The sequence below is a fragment of the Bactrocera neohumeralis genome, chromosome 3, assembly GCF_024586455.1.
Source record: "Bactrocera neohumeralis isolate Rockhampton chromosome 3, APGP_CSIRO_Bneo_wtdbg2-racon-allhic-juicebox.fasta_v2, whole genome shotgun sequence".
Taxonomy (NCBI): Eukaryota; Metazoa; Arthropoda; class Insecta; order Diptera; family Tephritidae; genus Bactrocera; species Bactrocera neohumeralis.
Genome location: NC_065920.1, coordinates 63,297,862 through 63,322,154, shown reverse-complemented (window position 1 = coordinate 63,322,154; position 24,293 = coordinate 63,297,862). Strand labels below are relative to the sequence as shown.

At 34.4% G+C, this 24,293-nt stretch overlaps 1 protein-coding gene across 4 annotated transcripts in view; it reads left to right on the top strand.

Moving 5' to 3' along the window:
- The window catches only part of LOC126752035 (uncharacterized), an 82,243-nt gene that overhangs the window by 5,089 nt on the left and 52,861 nt on the right, over nt 1–24,293 (top strand). The window lies entirely within an intron of this gene.

The window sequence follows — 24,293 nt, the reverse complement described above, 5'->3', positions numbered from 1 at the left end:
CAATGTTTAAGTGAAAAATAGAGAAAAGTGTTTAAGTGAAAAAATTAAATTCAAAAATAGTAAAAAAGGTTATAAAAAGTAAAAAAACCAAAAAATTAAAAAAAAAAGATTAAACAAAATTTTAAAAATTAAAAATAATTTTAAGCAAATTGCAATGATAATTAACAATAAAAAAATAATATTATTAAATAAAAAAATTAAAAAAAAAAAACAATTTAAATAATAAAATTAAATTAAATTAATAAATAAACAAAACAAAAATTAAAACAAATTAAAAAAACAAAGAATAGAAAATAATTTTAAACTAATTGCAAAAATTGAAAAATTAAAAATCCTGAAAAATCCACGCGTAATAAATAACATTAGAAAAGTGAGTAAAAAAAAATAAAAACTATTTTTTTTTTGTAAATCTACACCTTATTAAAAAAAAAAAATAATAATAAATGCGTAATAACAATCAAAAAAATTAAATAAATAAAAAAAAATTAAAAAATAATAAATGCCAATAAATAAAACAAAAAATAAAATATTAAAAAACGTCAGAATTGCGTAGGTAGTGTAAATTAAAAAAATTTCATTAAAAATAATAATTCATGAAAAATATACAAAATTAGTTAAAATTAAATCACAATAAATTAAAGTTTCCTGAAAAAAAAATATGAAAAATTAAAATTATTATTTCTTTTGAAAAAGTAAATTTGTTAAAAAAAATGATATACAAATTAATTAAAAAATACATAAAAAATATTATTTATTTTCATAAATTTGACACCTTTTTAAAAAACTAAAAAATAAATTATTTGCCAATAAATGAAAGGAAAAATAAAAAAATACATAAAAAATGTAAAAAAATAATTAAAATAATTAAAATAATTTTTTATTGTTTTTTTAATTTTTTTTTTTAAATTTTCTATTGTTTTCCTTTAATTATTTTTTACATCTTTTATGTATTTTTTTATTTTTCCTTTCATTTATTGGCATATAAGTTATTTTTTAGTTTTTTTAAAATGGTGTCAAAGTTATAAAAAGAAATAATATTTTTTTATATAGATTATAAATTATATAAAAATAAATAAAACGAAAAATAAAGTAAAATAAAAAAATTAAAAATGTTTATAACTCATCAAAAGTGGTGTGGACAGTGCAAAATAAAAAAAAATATTAAAAATAATAATTATTATTTACTTTTTGTAAAATATAGTTTAAAAAATTATAAATATTAACAAAACAAAAAAATAAATAAACTGAAAATTTAAAAACCGTGAAAAAAAGAAAGAAAAATGTGTAAAATATAAAAACTAATTTTTTTTTTGAAAATTTACACCTTAATTAAAAAAAAAATAATAATAAATGTGTAATAACAATAAAAAAAAATTAAAAAATAATAAATACAAATAAATAAAACAAAAAAATATATTATTCAATTTTAATCCAAAATACGCGATGAAAAATGGAAAACCCATTAAAAAACATGCACAGTGTGCGTTCTGAAAAAAAATTGAAAAATAAAAATTAACATTTCTGTTTCGGGCATTATACACTTTAATTAAAAAATAATAATAAAATTAATAAAACACAAGATTAATAAATAAACAAATTTAAAAAAATTAATAAAAACAAATAAATAAAATAAATTCACAAAAAAATAAAATTAATATATCCTCAAAAAGTCGGATACATGGCAGTGTATGTACAATAAAATAAAAAAATTAACAGAAAAAATTAAAAAAAAATTTTATAAAAAAATTAAAAAAAATTAATAGTATACGTTTTAAATTAATAAATGCAAAATATTTATTTTTTTTAACATATGCAATCCGCGTGTGTTGCCAGCGAAAAGTTACATAATTCAAGAAAAAAGTTTAGGTAAAAAAAAATGTATTTTATAAAAAAATAAAAAAAGTTAAAAAATATAACAAAAAAAAAAAAATAAAAATAAAATAATTTAAAAATCGCCAAAAAGTCGCACGCATGCGTAATGTGGATTTTATATAAAAAAGTGCAAAAATATTTGCTGACCGCGTGTGATGCCAACGAAAAGTTACTTACATAAAATTATATAATTCAGCAAACAAAAAGCAGAAAATCAATATATTGTGCGTGCCGCTGCTTAAAAATGTGCATAAATTAACAAAGTTGGCGCGCCTCCTACCATAACAGGCGGCTGTCCCACAACGCATTTGAAAGTTGTTAGCAAAACAAAAAAAAATTATAATGGCAACAACAATAAAAGTTGTCAGTGTCAGTGCCGCCGTTGTTGTTGTATTGCCATTTTTTGCCTTTATTTCTAAGTGCGTTGCTGACCCTGTAATCATTACGCGTTCGAAACACTCAAAAACGATATGTTGCTTGGCCACATTCTACGTAGTTGCTGCTGCTGTCTGCTCTTGCAACGCTCCACCGCCGGCTTATTGCTGCTAACTGCTGGTTTATTGCATAGTTAGATGCCAGATTCAATGTATACTATACAGAAATATGCAGCACAGGTGTTGGTTACAGGTTTGCCGTTAAGTCACGCCATTCATGCGGTATTCATTGCTGCTTGCCACATTTATCAATGGAACGATCTTTAGTGTTGTTATCTGCTTACATATAAATATTCATATAGAATATGCTAATACAAATATTTTTTTATAGCCGCATATGTATATTTTCAGTCTTACAATCTTCAAACCTATCGAACTTAATTAGGTTAGTTACAAATGTCTCAGTAGGGATCCACTTCAATTTCTAAGTTCATTGTGAATGAACGCTGTTTTCACAGTCCATATGATCTAGGTTTGTCGATGAACTGTCAAGTTTTGGCTATCTTCTAGAGACTACGATCAAGTTCAATGACTTCTGCTAAAAAGATACTTTCTAGAATGAATTTCTTCTAGCAAGTTTATTATTTTGGTTGCTCTGTTGCAAAAAGTCGTCTGATACACATACAAACTAATATTACAAGACTTTGAAGCTTTTGACAAAGGTTTCAAATATTTTCCAACCAACTGAAATGCCATCGAAGATCAGTATTTGATTAACGTTCGATATCGGCAGTATATAATCGGCGCTGGCTTTTTCATAAAACATTGACTTGACTCACAGGATATAGTCTAACGGCGTCAAACCGCACGACCGAGGCATGATCATTTGAGTCCATTTCGTGAGATAAACATTCACCATTTTCGATAGTTTTCAATGAATCGATTATGACATTCGCTTTGTGGCTTGTGGCGCCGTCCTGTTGGAACATTTATTATCCAAGGATATCATCCAATTCAGGCCAAAAATATTCGGTTATCATTGAGCGGTAGCGATTCCCATTCACAGTAACGTGCCGGTCTTGATCTTCTTTCGTACAGCCCAATGACGCCGCCGGCCCATAATGGGGTTCGTGTGGATTGCTGCTTGACCAATAACACATATTTTGGTTATTGAAAAAGTATTATATGCGTTTGCGTTGTGGGATACGAAGTCCTTATAGACGACGCAATCTTGTGTGTTTTCTTATGTACTTACTAACGGAAACCGGTAAAAAGATATTTGAGTTTTAAGTAGTTCTTTTCATATTTTTTCAGTCTGATACGTAGGTTGCTATATATATTTCTGGCCTAATAATATAAATAGGCATATTTATCAACGAAAATAGTTTTTTTTTTCTTTTTTGGTTTTTTATATTTTTTTGTCGATTGCTGTTTTGTTGCGGGTTCATACGCATAGATCCATGATTCTTCACCTGTGACGATCTTCTAAACGTCTTTTGAAGCACCGCGATCGTATTTTTTCAGCATTTCTTTACACCAATCCACACGAGCCTTTTTTTGAGCGATTGTCAAATTGTGCGTGACCCAACGAGAACAAAACTTTTTTACGGCCAGGTGTTCATGCAAATCGAATGTATGCTGGAGGGAGTGTGCATAGGCATGCCTCTATCTGAAGGTTTATTACATGACGGTCTTGCATTATCAGTTCACGTACGGCATCGATGTTTTCTGGCACAACGGCTGTTTTTGGACGACCTTCACGGAATTCGTCTTTGAGCGAGCGTCGGCTACGATTGAATTCGTTGTACAAGTTTTTCACAGTGGTATAGGATGGTGCTTCATATTACAAAGATTTTATCGATGCACTCTTGTCGTGATAATCCACGTCGAAAGTTGTGAAAAATGATCGCACGAAAATGTCCACGAGTTAATTCCATTTTTTGGCCGAGATGTCTTGTTTTTAATTCTGTAAATAAACGGAAACACGATTAAAGATATTTGATGTTATGCTTCTTTTGGAAATGTTTGATAGCAGTCCTTGTATCTCTCAGATTTCGTCATATGAACTACCAAATTGATAACTGATAAGTGGTAAGATTGTTATATTCTCCAAAAAGTTTGGTAAAGCTTGCTGCTATTCGACAAGTTGTGTTCAAATTGGTTCACAGGGGTCAAATTTGACCCGAACTAAAAAAAAATTGTCACGCCTTTTAATACAAATCTTTGCTGTTAGTAGTATTCAAACTAAGCTCCTGAGGCAATATAAATAAGCCTATGCTACAATTTTCCATTTTCCATACACTTGTTGTAAGGTTCGGCTAGGATGGCCTACAATGCCTCCAGCGATTTTTGGTTTTTTTCAGTTTCGACTCATTTTTGTAGGGCTATTCACTAGATAATTGGACAGCTTCGAGGTCATATTCATAAACCTACGTTTTGTCACCAGTAATGATGTGTTTGATGAATCTAGGGGCCCTTAGCTACATTATCACGCATCTCTACTCTACTCGATGTCGTTTTTGCAAAAGCTTCAGGTCTTTTAGTATGAGCCAGGATTGACACGCTTCTTATCCAAAATATTAACCAAAATATCTTAAGTCAAGACGTAAGAGTTGTTGAGATCCTCGGCTATCTCTCTGATGCCAACATAACGACTTTTAAGCCCTTTTTTATGAAGATTTATTTTGATGTTTTCGCCATTAACAGAGGTGAGTGGCCGACAAGAATGAGCCTAGTTTGCTATAACTTCACGACCTTCACTCAATGTTTTGTGCCACTCAAATGCTTTTGTTCATTATAAACGAAACTCCCCAAAACACTTCTGATACATTTAAAACGATTCAGTTGCTGGGACTCCATTGGAAACACAAAACCTCAAGCAAATTCGTTGTTGAAAACTTTTTCTTTGGAAAACTTGGGAGACAAATATTTCTATGGATATCCAATTTCGCAAGAACATAAATTAAGAAATAATAGATAGAAATATCGATTCGGTGTGCGGTTTAAGTGATCGAGTCTGAGTCAAATTTGATCAGATGGTTTATAAGATGTTATTGCTCTTGCCAACAGGTGATACTTCGGACTGAGTAGGCAATTGAAAAGTAAAGTCCTCTCTCTACGAACAAAAGGCAAACCCTATAAGTCGCTCATAATTCCCGTCCTGCTATATGGTGCAGAGGCTTGGACGATGACAGCAACCGATCAGTCGCCGTTACGAGTTTTCGGAAGAAAGGTTCTGCGAAAGATTTATGGTCCTTTGCGCTTCGGCCACGGCGAATATCGCATTCGATGGAAGGATGAGCTGTACGAGATATACGACGACATTGACATAGTTCAGCGAATTGAAAGACAGCGGCTACGATTCTACTCGAAAATCGAAAATCGCGTGCACATATAATAACCTCCGCACAATAACCACCACAAAAAAATGATTTTTTTTCCATGTAATTTATATGGAAAACAGAAAATTTGAAACAGGCACTCTTAATATTAATATTAAGAGCTCATCTTTTGAGTGACTTTCTTTTTCACATTTTCGAAAGTTTTAAACCTGTTTTTCAGTTGAAAAAAGGTTGACTCAGAATGACACACCCTAATGTATATAGTACAACACCTTGGCTCAAAGTAATCACAAACGAAGTTAAGTGATGAATCATATGTACATACATATGTGTATGTTTGTGTGGAAATAGGGAAGTCCGACTGATTCCATTCGATGACAAGTCAATTAATGAGTCAGCATATTTCTTTGTTATTCCTAAAATGATCAAAAGTTTTATACCTAAACCTATATGTGTATTTACGGATTCTACCTTTTACTCGATATTATCAAAAAATAAGAAAACCGTTAACTTCGGTTGCACCGCAAATATAAAACTCTGCACAAATACAAAAGTTTCCATACAAGAACTTTATTTTTCAAGTAAAAAAGTTTTCTATAAAAGAATTTAATTTTGGTCAGTTTGCATGGTAGCTATAAAGGTATGCTATAGTGGACATTTTTTATTAACCCTAAAGTGCCCACTTTGGATATTTGTATTTACATATATTGAGAAATATATTATATAGAAGGAAATACTTATACAAATATTTGTTTATACAAGATATCTATGTATTATCTATAATAGTATACTCGTACTACTTGTATATATTCTAATAAATAGAAATAACACGCTCTTATAATCTTCACTATTATCTATAAACACTATTCACCTAGTGGAGCTCTCACTAATTAGATTTCATTAGAGTGTTAAGCAATCGGTTATGTAAAAATATAATTTTTGCCGCTCTCTGTTGTTATTGTTGTTATAAATAAAGCACCAAGAAATGACGTGCTGTCATATGTCTATAATGTGATTTTATCAATTTTGAGCCACTTAAAAACCGGGCTACCACCTCAAGTGTTGGTGTCACCACATACTTGTATTTCTGGAGCATACGTAGATTTATAAAGAAATAACAACAAACTTATCGTTAATGGGAAATGCAGTTAGGAATATATTTTGAAATAATGTACAAATTGAAAGAAAAATTTGAGTGTGTGTTTTCGCTTGGAGGATGGTTGTGATAAGGTATAAAATCGTGCTCGGAGGATATTGCATTCAATTTGTAATTAAACTATGATGGTCAGAAGATTTTGAAACGAGGTTTGTAACATGCTTGGGATCCTATAAAATATACTTATATATAAATGATCAACATGAGGAGCTGAGTTGATTTAGCTATGCCCGTCTGTAAGTCTGTATATACGCGAACTAGTCCTTCAGTTGTTGAGATATCGATCTTGCACACGTCCTTGCCTCTCCAAGAAGCTGCTCATTTGTCGGAATCGCCGATATCGGACCACTATAGCATATATGTAGTTGCCATACAAACTGAGCGATTGGAAACAAGTGTTTGTATGGGAAACTATCTTAAATGATGAAATATTCTCAAGATATTTAATGTAGGTTATTAACTAAAGGTGTAGTCTAATCTCCGAAAGATTTGTTCAGATCAGACCACTATAGAATATCGTTGCCCTACAAACTGACCCATCCAAATCAAGTCCTTGTATGGGAAACTTTGTCATTTGACGGGATATCTCCACCAAATTTGGCTAGGGTTGTTATCCAAAGCAATGATGCAATCTCTGAAAATATTGTTCAGTTCGGATCATTATAGCTTCTAGCTATCATACAAATCAACCTATCAAAAACAGTTTGTATACAGTTGCTACAGACTTAAATAGTTTTGTTCTACTAACGGTTGTACGTATCACCTAAAACTAATCGAGATAGGTATAGGGTTGTATATACATACATATAAATGATCAGGTTGAAGATACGAGTTGAAATCTGGGTGACTGTCTGTCTGTTCGTCCGTCCGTCCGTGCGATATCTCGATGAACTGAGTGTTATGCGCATTCCTTTTTAAAAAAAATTACGAGTTCGTAGATGGATCACCGTAGGGATCCGCTTACTCCCCATATAACGGTACTGTTCAAAACTACTAAAAGCGCAATAATTCAATAACTAAATACGCCAGTGACAATAAATTTTACCACTAAGATGGTATGACACGGATGTTCCTATATTACAGTGTAGATATGAGTTAAATCGTACTGCAACCACGCCTACTTCCCATATAATACAATTCTTAATTCCACTTGATTCTTTCACTTTCCTGAGTACAAATCAAGAAACAATTGATATAAGGGGTTACAATTTTGCACGAATAATATGCCTTTGAATATGCCTGGGTACCAAATATGTGGACCCCCGTATCTATAGTTCACTTTTGACGGAAAATATCGGTTCACGTATGGGATATATCAGAGAGAATCCTTTCCTGATAATAGTTATTTTGTGTATCAAAAATGGGTTGAATTGGAGTCGAACTTCCGAATGACTTTCTACCGTCTATAACGGCCAATATGTGAGTTATCTCGATGAAAATTACAGAGCGTGTTTTACTCATAACAGTGTATCTTTGTGCCTAAAATAGATACAATTGGGTGAAAACTAGACCTAAACCTCATATAACTAATATCTGGATTTTCGAACAAACGGCTGAATTTACTCAATATGATTGTATGTGAGGTACCTTAATGAAACCCAGGGAACATTTTTTAGTATGTATATTTATACCCTGAACAGGGTATATTAAGTTTGTCACGAAGTTTGTAACACCCAGAAGGAATCGTCGGAGACCCTATAAAGTATATATGTAAATGATCAGTATGTCGAGCTGAGTCGATTTAGCCATGTCCGTCTGTCTGTATATATATACGAACTAGTCTCTCAGTTTTTCAGATATCGTTTTGAAATTTTGCAAACATCATTTTCTCTTCAAGAAGCTGCTCATTTGTCGGAACGGCCGATATCGGACCACTATAACATATAGCTGCCATACAAACTGAACGATCGGCATCAAGTTCTTGTATGGACAACTTTCACATTTGACAAGATATATTCACGAAATTTGGTATATATTATTTTCTAAGGCAACAATGTAATCTCCGAAGAAATTGTTCCGATCGGTTAACTATAGCATATAGCTTCCATACAAACTGAACGATCGGAATCAAGTTCTTGTGTGGACAACTTTCACATTTGACAAGATATATTCACGAAATTTGGTATATATATTATTTTCTAAAGCAACAATGTAATCTCCGAAGAAATTGTTCCGACCGGTTAACTATAGCATATAGCTGCCATACAAACTGAACGATCGGAATCAAGTTCTTGTATGGACAACTTTCACATTTGACAAGATATATTCACGAAATTTGGTATATGTTATTTTCTAAAGCAACAATGTAATCTCCGAAGAAATTGTTCCGACCGGTTAACTATAGCATATAGCTGCCATACAAACTGAACGATCGGAATCAAGTTCTTGTATGGACAACTTTCACATTTGACAAGATATATTCACGAAATTTGTTATATATTATTTTCTAAGGCAACAATGTAATCTCCGAAGAAATTGTTCAGATCGGTTAACTATAGCATATAGCTTCCATACAAACTGAACGATCGGAATCAAGTTCTTGTGTGGACAACTTTCACATATGACAAGATATATTCACGAAATTTGGTATATATTATTTTCTAAGGCAACAATCTAATCTCCGAAAAAATTGTTCCGATCGGTTAACTATAGCATATAGCTTCCATACAAACTGAACGATCGGAATCAAGTTCTTGTGTGGACAACTTTCACATTTGACAAGATATATTCACGAAATTTGGTATATGTTATTTTCTAAAGCAACAATGTAATCTCTAAAAAACTTGTTTATAACGGTTACTGTAGTATATAGCTTCCATACAAACTGAACACATAGTTGCTAACAGAAATGCACCTGTGAAGGGTATTTAGCTTCGGTGCAACCGAAGTTAACGTTTTTTCTTGTTTTCTTTAACAGTATTTTTTATTAATTTAATTTTTGTATTTGCGCAGAATGGAAACCGGTTGTGAAATTTATTTAAAAAATAAATAAATAATTGAAAAGTAGCTTCAACAATCACAGAAAATGTAAAAAATATCTCTTAATTGCTTAACTTAAATTGAATATATTAACTATCCGCATTATACAACACAACATCTGCTTTTGAAACGATTCTGAAAGTGAAAGTCACAGCTGTGGAAATAAAGTACAATAACTGCTACTAACAGAGCAAAATAATATATATATAAATATATGTATTTATATACTTATATATATAGGTATTATATTGAACTACACATACTTACGTTTATATATGTATAATTATTTTCAATGCTGTTTTTTTTAGACTTACGAAAAATAGTACAATAGTTAAGCTTGGCAAATGGTTGGAATTTCAAGTATAAATAACTCGCGTTTGAAATAGTCAGAAACTATATTTATATACATTTATACATATACATATATGTATGAATGTTTGTTTATATATCAGACTATCAACAATATAATTTGTTCTTGAATTATAAAACAATTTGAAACATTTTACCTAATTGAAACATGTAGCAAATATCAAGGACGAATAGCAATTAGCTTTAAATTCATAAGTACATGTATTAATGTACAAAGCGTAGAAAAGCTATTATTTTTTACTATTTTTTGCAATGTACAAGGTTGCTGTCAAAATAATTTTAAATTTAAAATTGTTCAAAGAATTTCCTGGAGGGATAGCTTTAAAACCAGCTGTGAAACATTTTTGGCATATTTTGAATGCAAAGTGGCTGATGATGACAGCATTGTGAAGATATTCCAAATGCTTTTAATCTCATGTCATTAGATCGCTACATATTCGAACATAATTGAGTTCTGTTTCTAAAGTCACCTAGAGAAACGCTACACATAAAGTTTAATACCCATCATACAGTTCTGCTGAGAATATCTGGTTTCCTAGCAAAAATAATTTCTTACGAATTTGATTACAAACTATAACCAACATCACCTCAGCTACTTTTAAGACCTAATATATATCCTTTGGCTTTTTCTGGAAATGCTGAAGGCCCAAGATATTGATATTTCATAAGAAACATACTAAGATGGTATCAGCCTCAACTTATCAAACAGTCGGACAAGTAAACTTCACTGGAATTTAGATTTTGGTATTCGATCTATATAAAGGGTGTCCCAAAATATTGGAACTAGTTAGAAAACACAGTTGGATTGTAATAATTTTATTGAATCCTAAAGTACATAGGATATGTTTATTTGTGGAATAACACATCGAGCAAATCCATCCACGGCTTTCCATATTCGTTTGTCGAAATTTTCCCTGATTATTCGACATAAATGTGGCTGAACTTCATTGATGCAACGTTGAATCTCCTCCTAGGCTTGGCTGCGAGCTTGTTGCAATAGACTTGTGATTTTAAATAGCCCCGTAAAAAGAAATCTAATGGCGTTAACTCACACGATCTAGGGGTTAATTCTGATCACCGAAACAAGAGCGTACACGACATGGAAACGTCGTATGCAGTGATTGAAGTGATTCACGGGCTGCATGACATATCGCTTTGTTAAAATCACATATTGGTCACATCAAAATCATCCAATTTCAGCAAAAATAACTGGGTTATCATGTCGCGATATCGAACACCAGTAACAGTCACTGCTTGACCAGCCGGCATATTCTCAAAAAAGTATGGTACAATTATGCCTCCATTCTAAATCGACACCTAACAGCGACAAGCTGTGTTTTGTTTTGTTTTTCGACAATCACATGGCTCTCAAAATCCCAAAAGCGGAAATTTCGGCGACTAACAAAACCATTAAGTCACTTTGTGCTTTATCGCTTGAGATTATTTTGCTCAATAAATCCATTCAGCATTCAGAAAATTGAAAAATTGTTCATCAAGAAGACACTATGTTCTATCGTGTAATGCTTCAATTTTACCAAGCCTAAACTGTTAGCTGTCGATTTGCGAGTTGTCTCAAGTGTAGCCATGTCTTTCTTCACTTGGTCTTTCCAACAGAGTTGAGCTCTTCTTTTCCTCTGCTTACCCCGGCGGGTCCTGCGTCGAATACTCTCAGAGTTGGACTATAAATCTTCCGCAGAACCTTTCTCTTGAAAACTCGTAACGCTGACTCATCAGATGTTGTCATCGTCCAAGCCTCTGCACCATATAGCAAGACGGGAATAATGATTGATTTATAAAGTTTGATTTTTGTTCGTCGAGAGAGGACTTTAATTCTCAATTGCCTACTCAGACCGAGGTAGCACCTGTTGGCAAGACTTATTCAGCGTTGGATTTCGTCGGTGTTGATGCTGATTCTATGATAGACGAAATTAGCTACGACTTTTAAGTTATGACTGTCAACAGTGACGGGGGAGCCAATTCGCGAATGCGACGACTGTTTGTTTTATGACAGGAGATATTTTGTCTTGTCCTCGTTCACTACCAGACCCGTTTGCATCGCTTTCTTATCCAGTCTGAAGAAAGCAGAACTAACAGCGCGGTTGTTATGGCCAATGATATCGATGTCATCGGCATACGCCAGCAGTTCTACATTCTTGTAGAAGATTGTATCTTCTCTATTTAGCTCTGCAGCTGGAATAATTTTTTCCAGCAGTAGATTGAAGAAGTTAGGGAATCGCCTTGTCTGAAACCTAATTTGGTAGCGAACGATTCTTACGGATTTGGTGTTGCTCAACGTCAGCTTACACAGCCGACTTATCGACATAGAGGCAGTACATTTTCGTTCTGTCGAAGACAGCTTTAAAATCGACGCAGAGGTGGTGTGTGTTGACCCTCTTTTCACGGGTCTTATTCAAGATTTGGCGCATGGTGAAAATCTGGGCGATAGTAGATTTTCCAGGTCTAAAGCCACACTGCTAAGGTCCAGTCAGTTTATTGACAGTGGACTTCACCCTTTCACATACTATGTTGGATATATCTTATATGCGGTATTAAGGAGGCTTATGCCACGGTAATTGGCGCCGACTGTAAGGTCTCCGTTTTTGTGAATTGGACAGATCCCACTTAAACTCCAATCCATGATTTAGTCCGACCTTATTTTACGAAGAAGCTAATGGATGCTTCTTATCAGTTCTTCGCCGCCGTATTTGAATAGCTCGGCCGGCAGTCCATCGGCCCCCGCTGCTTTCTTTAGACAAGTAATTGCTATTCGAACTTCCTCATGGTCGGGTAATAGAACGTCTACTCCATCTTCAAAGATTGGAGAATCGGGTTCGCCTTATCTTGGCGTTATACTTTTACTGCCATTCAGAAGGCTGGATAAGTGTTCCCACCATAATTTTAGTATGCTTTGAGCATCGGTTACTAGATCACCTATGAAGCCCAACAAGAGTATGCTCCAGACTTGAAACCTTCTGTTAATCGCCGCATTTTGTCGTAGAATTTTCGAGCATTTCCCAGTCCCTAAAATCCTTAATACGTTTGCAGTGGTCGTCAACCGGAAGACGTGAGCTGCTTGGCCATGTGGTTTTTTCAAGTGAAAATAATTATATTATTTGGATGCAGCTGTCGACTCGAAGTTTTCCAAACTTTTTGAAGGGGATCAAATATGTTTTTTTAGTATTTCACAACTTCCTGAAATGATCTTGATTTAATTTGTGTGGTAGGATTGCATTTGTTTTTCTTGAAATAAACATATTATTTGGTTATAAAGCTTATTGAACTTTCCAAATTGACTTTCAATATCTATTCAGCTCAAGAGAATGATAGCTGAATGAAGTGCTGAATCATGAATATTAAAACTGTTATGGAGTCTTAAAGCCACATTTCCAACAGCTGTGTCAAAGACCAGAAAAACATCTTTTATTGAAATAACAAAGAAAACTCAGTCTTTATTATCGTTGCAATCACTTGGTCTATATAATTATCGCATTATCTTTACATGTGTACTTAATGTTTATATAATATGTGTGTATGTAAAAGTATAAATTATGTGCAATAATTGCACTCAGCTACACATACATGCACATATTATTTGCATACCTTTGTCTCTGTATTAATATTTAGCGCGCCTAAATAAATATTGTAAATTTACTTAATATTTCGTTGCATTTCTCCTACGGCTTCAATTTTAAACTTGGCATATTTGCTGTTGTTGCAATTAATTCCGTCTTGTCAGCAAGTGACAGAGCACTCACTGATAAAAATGGCAACATTTACAAGCGCATTTTGTTGTTTTACTTTATTATTTTAATTTCTTGTTCTTTTGTTTTTGAAAATGTGCTTTGCGTTTTATTGTTATTTGGCATTGTTTTCAAAGGCTTGAAGTAGTGATGATTTGCTTGACGACGTCCATCAAATAGCACCTTATCACATATCACAGCCATTAAGCTTTAAGTGAGCAGAATTCACGAGATATCTATTTGTGTATGTGGAGTTATTTGCGCCATTCTACATACAGCTTATAATGTACATACATATGTATACCATATATTATCAATATGTAAAGCATTTTGCTGTTGACTTATCTTTTGTTGTGCACTTCATGTGTATATAAGAAACTACTTAGAAATAATGAATGGTAATTGACTTATAAGAATTTTCAATAAATAAATATGGAAATATATTTTACAAAGCTGTCTTCAACTCCCAAAACTTGAAAAGTAGCGAATCGAACAGGCAACTGGTATAATTCTGGTATTAACTTGCATAATCAAAAAGAAGCCGTTTAAGATTGGCCACTTCTCGTGCTCGCCAGATAGGCTTGTGCTGTCGGACTCTTGTCAACAAATTTTCATTTGAAAATAAGAATTAAGTTATGTTCTAAAATTACATTTACTATTTCATTATTTTAAAGTCTATTTAATTTTAATCACGGAACACCTAACTCTCTCTAAATAAATATTAAAATAAACTATTTCGACCAAAATTCTATCGAGAGCGGGATCTAACAGTCCATAGATGTCAGTTTCGGCGATCACCTCTTCATTCGAGGGAATTTCTTCTCAGGGAGCAGTTTTTTGAAATCTGAGAACAGGAAATAGTCGCTGAAGGTCAGATCTGGCGAATACGGTGGAAGCGGAAGCAATTCGAACCACAATTCATGGATTTTTCCCCATCTCTTTAACTAACTTGTGACACGGTGCATTGTCTCGTTAAACAGCACTTTTTTCGTTAAATTCTGCGGGTTTTCGGCGGGTTTTCGTCCTTCAAATGGTCCAATAATGCTATGCAATAGTCGCTGTTAATGGTATTTTCTTTTCAAGGTGGTCGATATTTGTAAGATAACATTTACCATTCGATTTAGGTTGTATTTGACTCTCATTTCAATTAAATCGAGTAAAATATTCAGTCCGTATATATGTAAGCAAAAAATATCTCAGTTAGAATACAATATAACCCTCATACATATCTTTCTTACCACAAATTTACATTTGACATTCTTACTCCATGTGTTCAGTGTGCAAAAATGACTTATGTTAAAGACTTCAAATAGACAATAGTATAAGTAGGAGACAGTAGGACAACTACTCGTATTCTTCTTCTTTAATGACGTAGACACCGCTTTCGCGGTTGAAGCCGATTTAACAACAGTGCGCCAGTCGTTTCGTCCTTTCGCAATTTAGCGCCAATTGGAGATTCTCCACCTACTCCTTCCAACGGAGTGGAGGTCGTCCTCTTCCTATGCTTCCTCCGGCGGGTACTGCGTCGAATACTTTCAGAGGTGGGGTATTTTCGTCCATTCGAACGACATGACCTAGCCAGCGTAGCCGCTGTCTTTTAATTCGCTGAACTACTTGTATGTCAATGCCGTCGTATATCTCATACAGCTCATCGTTCCATCAAATGCGATATTCGCCGTTGCCAATGAGCAAAGAACCATAAATCTACCGCAGAATCTTTCTCTCGAAAACTCGTAACGCCGACTCGTTAGATGTTGTCACCGTCCATGCCTCTACACCATATAGCAGGATGGAAATAATGAGTGACTTATAGAGATTAGTTTTTTTCTTCGAGAGAGGACTTTACTTCTCTCCTACTCAGTCCGAAGTAGAACCTGTTGGCAAGAGTTATTCTGCGTTGGATTTCTAGGCTAACGTTGCTGTTGGTGTTAATACTGGTTTCAAGATGGGCAAAGTTATTTTCTATCGAAGATATGACTGTTTGATGACAGGAGATATTTCGTCTTGTCCTCCTTCACTACCAGACCCATTTGCTTCGCTTTCTTGTCCAACATTTAGTAAGCAGAACTAACGGCGAGGTTAATGATATCGGCGTACGACAGCAGTTGTACACTTTTGTAGAAGATTGGACCTTCTCTATTCATCCCACGGTAGTTGGCGCAGGTTGTGGGTCTCCCTTTTTGTGGATTTAGCAGAATGCCATTAAATTCCAATCGTCAGGTATGGTTTCGTCCAACCAAATTCTGATGCATGCTCCTTATCAGTTCGCCTGCTCTATTGTCACTGTGGAATCGGGTTTACTATCTCCAGGTGTTGTACTTTCACTGCCATTCAGCAGGGTGGAGAAGTGCCCCCTCCATAATTTCAGTATGATCTGGGCATCAGTCACTAGATTACCTTTGAGGGTTCTACAGGAGTATGCTCCGCTCTTGAAACCTTCTGTTAGTCGCCGCATCTTTTCGTAGCATTACCCTTATCGGCCAGCTTGTAAAGCTCTTCGTAATCACTCATTTCGGTTTATCTCTGTTTTTGTCTGGAATTGCGTTTCGCTTCCCTCTTCAACTCTTGGTATCTATCCCATCCCGCACGTGTTGTGGTCGTTTGTCAAAAGATATTTTGCTAGTCTTTACCGGACTAGTTCCACTTTAGTCACTAAATTCTAGTCACTACTATCCTCACTAGTTTGCTGCTTTAAAATATTGTAAAGATCATATCAGTTTACTTGTATTAGAGGTTTGGTTTTATTTGCACTAGATCACTTAACTCCCTGCTTTTTAAATAAATAATTATTTATTCTAGCGCCTTATTGATGTAATTAATATATTGTTTTATTTTTATATAAATAGCAACATTCTTAAAGGTAATTAAAATATTTTTAATAACTTCTTTTGCAGTATTTTTAAATACATAGTAAGCAAGTATGTGGGTAATATAACACTTAATTGCAGGCACACTTAATAAAATATTTTATCAATTTACAATAAATTTATGTAAGTCGCTCACCACACCTACTCAATTAAATAAATACTCATACATACTATACAAACTTCCAGATAATTATTATATAAATATTTTTCCATACACAAATTTCATAACACTTATATTTTTGTGGTTCATATACATACATATGTACATACATATATAGATATATTAGGCAACACGATCAATGAAAGATATGAAAAAATAATTGTAAAAATTTCAATCGATCACGAAGCGTGATTTTTTTGTAAAAATATTTATATAAATATACATATGTGTACATGAAATAAAATCTCTCTTTATCTACATACAAATTTAAGTACAGTCACATCTCATGCTCAATTATAAGGTATGACATTTATTTCGGGAAACTTTACGAAGCTTAATATTTGTCATTTTGATCGATGATTTGACATTTTTTACGAGCAGTGTCATTATTTTATCAGTGAGTAATTTCTCAGTAAGCTGGCAGTCGCTAACGACTTCGTTGAAAATGAATGCTCTCTTTCTCGCTCTGTTCGATAAATATCTCACACTCGAATTTAAATTTGTAGGTCTGAGTTCAGGCACAGCAATTTTGTTTTGGCAAATCAAAGTTTGTAGAAGTCCAGTTGTTGCCCAACCAGTTGTCTCGCTCTCTTCCAAAGATGTTTCATACTCGAACTTAAATTTGTAGATCTGAGTTCAGCCGCAGCAATTTTGTTTTGGTAAATCTAAGTTTGTAGAAGAGAGTGAAAGCGTATTGCATTGGTGAAATTATATGAAATGCAAGGTGAGAAAATTAACCGAAATCAGTTGCTCGGTTTCAATGCGATGGGAGCACTAAAATAGAATTTACCATTTGTGAGCAGTAAAATTTCCTATGTGTGAACTATTCCTATACAATCTCATTTAACTTCTTCATACGTAACAAAAATTGTTACGATAATCATAATAAAAATACAAAAGCTCAAGTTAGTCGAGAGCAAATATTATTTTACGATTTCCTGACTGAAATCGAACAAGTTGTAAAGATATCACATTTTTATCACCTTTTTAGTTAAAGTTGATATGGGATCAGAGAGCTTTCCTAATAATCACGACAATGGCAATAAAAAAAAGTAAAACTTCAAGTTTTATGATTTCTTGATTGAAATCGGACAAGTTGTAAAGATATGAGATTTTAAATATATTTTGATAAAAATTGATAAAGAACTTATAGGCGGCTTTATTAGGTTAGGTTAGATCACTGATCTGGAGAGGTCGCACGTGTACTGCTATATGTTGCCCTTTGTAAAACCAAAGAAGAGAAGAACTCTTTTGCTCGAATCTATAAATTTGCAAAACGCTTAGTAGCCAATACAAATTTGTTTAATTTCTATTCCCGCCAGGTCGGTGGGATGTCTGAAAGTATGCGCTCCCAAGTAATTAAGTTTTACTTACCAAACGCGGGACAGTCAAGAAGGAACTGTTGAGTTGTTTTTACCTCATCTTCTTTCATACAGCTTCTGCAGATGGCGTTATGACAGTAAATCCCTCCACAAATCTTCCCCTCCAAGCTTTGGCCCATTTGTAAAGAAGCCCAAACGGCTTCTTCCTACCAACAACTCCCTCGCCGGTATGTGGAGATAGAAGGAGCCGCCAGAGTTCGTTTTGGTGATTCCATGATCCAAGTAATCCGGTATGAAATCAAAGCGTGTGAGCATTTCCGAGTGTTCAGACACATGTTCTTTTAGGAACCCAGATTCTCTGAGTCTGAGTCTGATAGCAACTTTCGCAGCCATACATCTTCCGACCTATGTCTACGGGCACTATGTTTTATGGCGTTAAGTGCACCACACATGCTGATGGACGACGCCGAACGCTCTTTGCAAGTGTGGTATTTTCTAGAGCCCTCCACCACATACTTCATAGAACATAGTGGGCTTGACTATGGTGTCGTAGAGCCATAGGATCACTTTCGGTGAGAACCCCACCTTTTGCCAAGGCTCCTCTACAGCAGTATAAGGCAATCGAGGCCTTTTTGCTCTCTCTTCGATGTTCGGCTTCCATGAAAGCTCCTTATTCAGGATGAGTCCTAGATATTTCACTGTATCTCCCGGTTGCAGGTGGATGTCTCCCATTGGCGGCAGCGGTGCCACTGGGATCTTGTATCTTTTAGTAAATAAAACCATCTCGGCTTTATTTCAGTTGATGGTGAGACCACTTCCGACTGTCCGATTTGTACGAGTTTGAACGCAGAACTTCTACAAAATATTATTTTTAACAAATTTCGTCTTAAGCTATATAACCAATAACCAAGATATAATATAAGATTTGCTACTTTAAGTTTCTTATATTTGGTTGCAATCTGTCAACTGATATCTTGCAGATCGCTCTGTAAAAACACCAAGTAATTGCTTGGACAAAAATTTGTCAGCCGACTCTTTGACCTTTCAATTCATGCCCTTTGTAAGCAGGTTTGCAACTAGTTGCTTTCACCTTAAGGCAGGTTTTTCATCCTAACTCTTTAACTATTGATAATTATATTATTGTAAGATATCACGCCCATTCCAATGATTTATTTACTATTGCTTGCTATCAAATTCCCCACATCATTTTATTTAATTGTTAACAATTAATTTTAGCATGAAATCAATACTTCATATCAAGGCTTAGGATCTTTGTGGGCGTTTTCTCAGATTTCGCTACTGAATTAAAAGTCTCAATTAACTACGCCCACGAACTTTACGTGATAGAAATTCGCTAAAAAATACATATAAACATACATGATTTGATTTTAGAAAAGGCTTAGCTTTAGTCGGAAGTTGTAGATAATAGAAAAATTCCACTTATCTTTTCCTTCCACCTTTTTACTAACTTCACTTTAGATATCTTCTCCGTTGAAAGATGAAACATTTCCAAGTAGGCATGAAGTTCATATCAGCACTTGGAAGATACTTTGGTTAGGTTAGATGGCTGAACCCACGGCGTGGCGGAGGGTTCACACTTAGACTGGTGTACTCAGTCCTTTGTGAAGCCAAATGAAAAATTATTATAATTAAGTCTTAGATATCGGCAAAGCGCCCTCAACCCATTAAAAATCTGCTAAAGTGTTTTATGCTTATTTTTGCTATTTCACCTGAATGTTTAAGTGTATGAAATCCCTGGTATTTTTTGCCTTGCTCTAGATAAAGCGTGACATTCAAGGAGGAAGTATTTCGATGTTGCTATCTCATCATCTGCCAAATAGCTTCTGCATGAATCCTGATGGAACAGTGTCCAGTTAAGACTCCTATAACCATTGAAAGTTGAACTTTGCTGAGAGACGTGAGCTAGATTTCTTATGATTTACCCCGGACCAGAAGGAGTTTGCGACACAGCGGGTGGTAGTTGACCAATGCTTTTTGAGCTGGTGTGAGGTCCAGCGGACCAGCAGCAAATTACAGGAAGCTCCTACTCGTTCCCATTCTGTTATTGAGACTGAAGTACCTGTCCTAGCTGGCTTAACAGATTTACAGTTTCCTGCAATGTCGCTGTGGCCAGGCACCCAAAGCAGTCTAATCCTAAAGTAATTGTATGCTAGAAGATAAGAAGTCTATATACGACGTCAATAGACTTGAGCGAACATTCAGCGAACCAAGACTAATATCGCTACCTAACTATCGAAGTGGATACCATAATAAAGGAGGTTGCGCTCTGGAGTAGTAGATCTACTGCTAGCTTTATGGCAGCTACCTCTGCTTAGAAGATGCTGCTGTGGTGAGGAAGCCTAAAACTGGAGTTGATGGAAAGTTCTCGACGGTATACTCCTCCATCAATCCTCTCCGCAACCTTTGATCCATCCGTAAACAAGCCCACAGCCCCTCTCCTTCAGCGAGTTTTCCCCTCCCATGCCACCACCAAACATATGTGAGCCAAAAAACGGCAGCCAGGGATAGGTTCGGCTAACTGTGTTTACAAGTATCTTGGAATGAAATCAAAGCGTGCGAGGATTTCAGAGTGCACAGGCTCGCAGTCAACTATGTTTTTGTGGCCTTGTCCATCGGTGCTATATTCAGTAAGGCGGTGGTGATATAGCTGGTGGCGAGGTGGTACCGACTTTCCCCGTTCTTTCATTCCCTAGTGCGTCTAATCTTGATGTGCTTGAAATAAAGGTTGCACCCGTCACTTGGTTAGTCTTGGCGAGTGACGGTTTCGTTACAACGGATACCACATTACCTGGAATAGTTCTGGCTGTTAGTTTCGAGTTAAGAGTGCCTGCTATCTAGAACAACTTCATTTACTGTCATTAAACATTATTTTTCGGTCTTTTCTGATGTTTTTGTCGGTAACAGCCTCAATGGGCGTCTACTGCGTTGGACGTATTCGGTGCTCGAAAAACTTAGCATACCAAACTTTGATGGTTCATTTTCCTGTCGCAATGTCCGGAAACTCGTCATCAAGCCAAGTTTTTGCTTCAACTGTATTTTACCCATCAAAAAGCTATATTTTGCCAACACACGAAATTCCTTGTTATCCATTGTTTTACAATAATAAAATTTGTTTCATTATTCAAATGGTATAATTCACAAATTAAGGATCCACAGCTGTAAGGAGGAACAGTTGTCAAATTTATACATGCGCCTCTTGAAGGTTAGCGCTAACCAAAAACCATATGGATTTTATTCTAATAGCGCCAGCTATGTGTCAGTCCAGGGCAGAATACCTTATTAAAAAAAAAAACAATTTCTGACCTAAAAAAGTTCTGCAATCAGTTGAGGTGTACAAGTTTATTGCTTTTTAAGTGTCGAAAAGTTTTATAACTTTAATAAGCTCAGCAGATTTTTGAAAACAAAAATACATAAGTACATACATATGTATATATGGAATATGTTTATAAGTATGTACATAAGTGCTGTAGCCACATATATGGCAATAAAAAAAAGAACGCCGACCATTTTCATTGCCAACAATTTTAATTGCTCTGCCAGTCTAGAACTGTGGAGTAATTATTAAAATCACTGAAGAGGAACGAAGAAGCCAATATAAATGTACATACATACGTACAATTACTTACACGTATATGTAATAGTGTTTGTGAGAACTTTAAGACCATATAAAGGGTGGTCCATTTCGAATCTCCCTACTTTTTTTTTTAAAGAAAAAGCACAGAAACTTCAAATTTAATGGGGAATGTTTATTATCATTTGAAAGAACATTCTTTGGCATTTATGTTTTAAGCTTATCTCTTTCAAATGTTGGTCGCGGCTCCATCTCAGATGGTCCAACTGTTGAGTTCAATTTTCAATGACTCGTTCGAGCATTTCGACTGGTTTGCCAACGTGATGTTTTGCTTCAAGGCCTGAATCGAAGCGGTATTGTCCGCATAGACTTTCGACTTTACTTATCCTCACAGAAAAAAGTCTAACGGTGTAATATCACATGATCTTGGTGGCCAATTGACCGGCCCAAAACGGAGTGTTCGCTCAATAAATCCATTGATTGATGTGATGTAGACTTTTTTGTAGAGAATTTCATTTTCCGACAAAATCTATGAAACAAGAAATTTTTTCAAGTAGTTCGAAGCGAGATTTAAATTTTTCCAACAGGTAATAAAGAAAAAACAATTGAGAGCTCATTTGAGGGACTTTCTTAGATGTCTAAGAACCTACTTTTCAGTACCTAGCAAAAAAAAATAATTTTTTATCCACCCTCATATTCAAGTTCCTGTCGAGAAAAGAACATAGGAAAATTTTCTGATCGATATCTCGAAAGCTGATATACAGACAGAAGGACATGGCTTAATCGGCTCAATTCGTGACGCTGATAATACATATATATATATACATATATGCCCTATTGAGTTCCCGACTTTTCCATCTGGTGTTACAAACATCGTGGGTATATCGGATATAATTTCTACTCACACCTACAAATTTTACACACGTACAACCTTACAACTACTTATAATCCTGCACAGAAATGTGTGTATTATTCTGGCTCGTTTGGCATTCGCTAATCACGTACTACGTGATCTGACATAATTGCTCCAATAAACAAATTTCGAGTGCTAATACTGTCACACAATATTGCGCTAAATCAAATGCTTTACCGTTATTAATGATTTGTCCAATAAATTGGTAGATGCGCAATGTACTTACAGGCATGTGACATTTTCGTTGGGGTAATATCTATTAACAAAATACAAAATATACTATTATATTGTAGGTGATACAATAACTGGCACTGTATGTACATATGTACATATGTATGTATGTATGTGCGTGGCGCTAATTGGTAGGTTACACTTGAGCTATATTGGCTCATCGCATGTGTACTCATTTAAATTGAAGGCTCGGGATAGAGATTTCAGCTGACATTTATACACAATGGAAGATAGTATACAAATACTTACATATATACACATACATTCTATACATGCCATTTATTACTAGTGTATGGTTCATGCCAATTGATATTTGCGAACAATTATCTGCTGTTTATTTCAAAAATATAGGAGTGCTAAGACCATGCGCATCATGTGTTCCTGAATAAATTTTCTTGCAAACTAAAATACCAATTATCGTCATTTCTATGACATTTAAATTCAGATAGAATTTTCGGGATCCCGAAATTTCGGGATTCGCGATTTTATTTTTTATATTATGACTTTAAAAGTTGAAATAGAGATTTTATAGAATTTTATGTTCAAAATAAATTATTTGACATCCCGAAATTTCGGGATTCGCGATTTAATTTTTTGAGATTTCATGATATGTATATACCAATTATCGGTATTCAATGACATTTTGAGACTAGATAAATTTTTCGAGATCCCGAAATTTCGGGATTCATGATGATTAGTTTTATATGAAGACACTATAAATTTCGTTATAATTTTTCTTGAATTTTAATGGCTCAAATAAATTTTTCGGCATCCCGAAATTTCGGTGTTCGCGATTTTATTTTTTATAATATGACTTTAAAAGTTTAAATAGGGATTTTATAGAATTGTATGTTAAAAATAAATTATTTGACATCCCGAAATTTCGGGATTCGCGATTTAATTTTTTGGGATTTCTTGATACACACTATGTATGCAAATATTGTATATAACAATTACCGGTATTCAATGACATTTTAAGACCAGATAAATTTTTCGGGACCCCGAAATTTCGGGATTCGTAATTATTAGTTTTATATGAAGGCATTATAAGTTTCCTTATAGTTCTTCTTAATTTTAGTGGCCCAAATAAATTTTTCGGGATCCCGAAATTTAGGTATTCGTGGTTTTTTTTTTATATTAAAACTTTAAATTTGAAATATAGATTTCATAGCATTTTATGTTAAAAATTAATTATTCAGCACATTAAATTTCATTGGGATATCTCAAAAACTATCGAAAAAATTATTATAATTCCTAAAAAACTTCGTCTTAAAAATCGTTGGCTCGAAACCGGTTTTAGACCCTTAGTCTCTTAGGCAGAGTAGTTAGGAATAATCTGTCGAACATTTCCTGTAGACGTGATGTTTTTTTGTCTCC